Here is a 2,982-nt window from a genome sequence, read left to right on the forward strand (position 1 = left end):
AAGCATCGCTGCCTCTGATGGTGGAGAGAGAGCAGAGACAGCCAGACTAGGAGTCATTAGAGCTTCTCCTCCATGAATGTGTCTTGTCTGTCTTTCAGGCCACCCAGGTTGACCTCTGATGGCAGGGCTTTCCACAGGGAGGGAGCCACTGCCAAGAAGGCCCTTTGCCTGGTACACCGTAGCTGAACCACCGGAGGAGGAGGACCTCAGTGTCTGGGCCGAGCGATGGGGTGGAGACGCTCCTTTGGGGCTGCCTTCAGATGTCTTCCAAAGCCTTTATACTTGCTTGGCTCCTTGGAACAGGCATGGCATTACTCCATACCCTCCAGGATTTCTCAGAGGAAAATAGGCATGTCTAAAGGAAAATCACAGCATTCTTTGATCAAATCAGAAACCAGGACAGCTTCTGTAAATGCAGGAGGAGGAGCTTTGGCCCAGGGTATAAAAGGCTTCAGCCCTGGAAGAAGCTCCAGCTCAGCCCAGAAGGTTTTCTCCAGCAGCCGAGAGAAGCTCACAGCCCACAGCCAGCCTTGGGTGGGGATTCCCTTGGTGAGTAAGTCCAGGGGTGGTTGCCTTTCTAAGCAGGTGCTCCTCTTTCCACCTGGATAATAACCATCCATGCCTCTCCCTTTCTCCTTCCTTCCTTCCTTCCTTCCTTCCTTCCTTCCTTCCTTCCTTTGTTCCTTCTCTACAGCCTGCTGGTGTTCTCCCCCTGGACCCAGAGGTACTTCAGTGGCATAGGGAACCCTCTCCAGCCCTCTTTGTGCAAGGGCAAGGAGGCTTTTTCCGAGCTGCGTGAACTGCTCTGCGACCATCTCCACATGGACCCCCTCAACTTCAGGGTGAGGCTGCTCCCCCGCCCCAAGGGGCTGCCTGGTGGGGGGGAATGGGGGTGCCGTGTATGTGTGTGTGTGTCACTCTGGGTGGCTTATAGGACATAAAACATTGTAAGACATTAGACATTTCCTGTTACAGGGTTGCATTCAGATTTCAGTTAGTTTTTCATTTCCTTGACATCTGGTGGGAGGGCATTCCACAGGGCGGGCGCCACAACTGAGAAGGCCCTCTGCCTGGTTTCCTGTAACCTCACCTCTCACAATGAGGGAACCGCCAAAAGGGTCGCCTTCAAAGGTAGCCCCACATGGGGGGCATTGCAGTAGTCCAAGCGGGAGATAACCAGAGCATGCACCACCCTGGCAAGACAGTCCGCAGGCAGGTAGGGTCTCATCCTGTCGACCAGATGGAGCTGGGAGATAGCTGCCCTGGATACAGATTTGACCTGTGCCTCAATTAACAGTTGTGAGTCCAAAATGACTCCCAGGCTGCGCACCTGGTCCTTCAGGGGCACAGTTGCCCCATTCAGAACCAGGGAGTCCCCCCCACACACCCGCTTGCCCCCAGTCCAGCCTAAACAGTGCTTCTGTCTTGTCAGGATTCAGTCTCAATCTGTTGAATCTGTTGTGGGATCTGTTGTGGGGAGAGGGTGTCCCACACATGGGCCCCCTGGCAGAAGGAGTCACCCTCTCTTTTCTCTTCCAGCTCCTGGGCAATGTCCTCGTCATCATCCAGGTACCCCCCCTTTAGACAGAAATTCACCCCTGCTTACCACCATGCCTTCCACAAGCTGGTCGGGGTGGTGGCTCATGCGCTGGCCTGCTGGTCCCACTGAGACATCCCCAGGGAGAAGCGGCCGCCTCCTGCTGGTCTCCCCTTCCAGCCCCCATGTGACGCTTGACCCTCTAATAAATCCTCCCTCTGCAATCTGACCTGGTTTCCTGTGTCTCCTTCTCTGGGACAGAGGGAGGGGACAGGCCTGGGGGTGGGGGGTTAGTTGGGGGGGCATGGAAAGGGGGGGTCTTCTCTGTCACTAAAGAGGAATCATTAAGCACCAGTGGGGGGTTTTAGGGCGCTATGGCATTTTGCCCCCTCCAAGCTGCAGTGCTTTTCAGAGCCAGAGACCCCTGCTGTGTCCCCAAATCTTTTATCCCCAAAATTCCTGGCAAGGTCCCCCCCCCCATGCTCCCATGCCCCCCCCCGGTCTCATTGGTTGTCTCCCCACCCATTTCTTGGTATTTGCTCCTGTTCTGTTGCCCTCTCTGTTCTTCCTACTCTGGAGAAATTGGGGGTGAGAGACTCAGAGGGGGATGCGGACCCTTCCCCTGCTCTGGATTCCATCCCCCAGAATAAGGGGTGGGGGTACCAACATGGCCACCCAGGAAGACCCCCAAGGGCCACTCCCCCCCGCAATGCCCCTCCCTGCCTCTTTCCAGATGGGTGTCGGGGACGGAGCTGCCTCCGAATCGGCAAGGAGAGGGGGGAATTCATTTTGTTTTATCCTTTTATTTGTTCATTAAATATGGGGGTTCACAGGATGAAATTACGATATAAAAACACAAAACGCATAATCAAATAAAAACAAAGACAACCCAATAAACACTCCCACTAACATATTTCACACCCATAATAACATCAAAGGAGTTTACCATCTTCATTGGAACGTCAAAGCGATTCAAAAGAAAAAGCCGGGGGGGGGGGTAGCGAACCCGGCAAGTCGAGGGTATAACCTTCCGAGGGTATAGAATGGGCACGACCCGCGCTCGTCCATTAATTTATTTTGGGGAGTTTGTGAGCCGGGATGGACATCCCTGCCTCCCAGACGAAGCAGAGGCGAGGTTCTCCCCCAGTCCCAGGCTTGGAAGCAGCCGCTCCCCCTGTGGATTTTGTCCTTCTGACTGCCAGCCAGGTGTCCTCGGGCGCAGAGCAAGCGCCTTCCTTGCGCCCTCAGGCCCTTGAAATGCCACCTGAATCAGTCTGGGCAAATACACACATGGGATCCAGAAGCATCGCTGCCTCTGATGGTGGAGGGAGAGCAGAGCCAGCCGGACTAGGAGCCATTGATAGCCTCTCCTCCATGAGTCTGGGTAATTCATGAGTCATGAGCAATGGGGTGGAGACGCTCCTTTGGGACTTCCCTATCCAGGG

At 55.0% G+C, this 2,982-nt stretch overlaps 1 long non-coding RNA gene across 1 annotated transcript; it reads left to right on the forward strand.

The window, feature by feature from the left end:
- The first annotated feature begins 534 nt into the window (after positions 1-534).
- On the forward strand, positions 535-1,710 carry LOC310843847. Its single transcript, XR_014563689.1, has 3 exons — positions 535-549; positions 695-842; positions 1,540-1,710. It is a non-coding gene; the product is annotated as an uncharacterized lncRNA (long non-coding RNA).
- Positions 1,711-2,982: the final 1,272 nt, after the last annotated feature.

Source organism: Podarcis gaigeae (assembly GCF_964106915.1).
Source record: "Podarcis gaigeae genome assembly, chromosome: 4".
In the NCBI taxonomy this organism is placed as follows: domain Eukaryota; kingdom Metazoa; phylum Chordata; class Lepidosauria; order Squamata; family Lacertidae; genus Podarcis; species Podarcis gaigeae.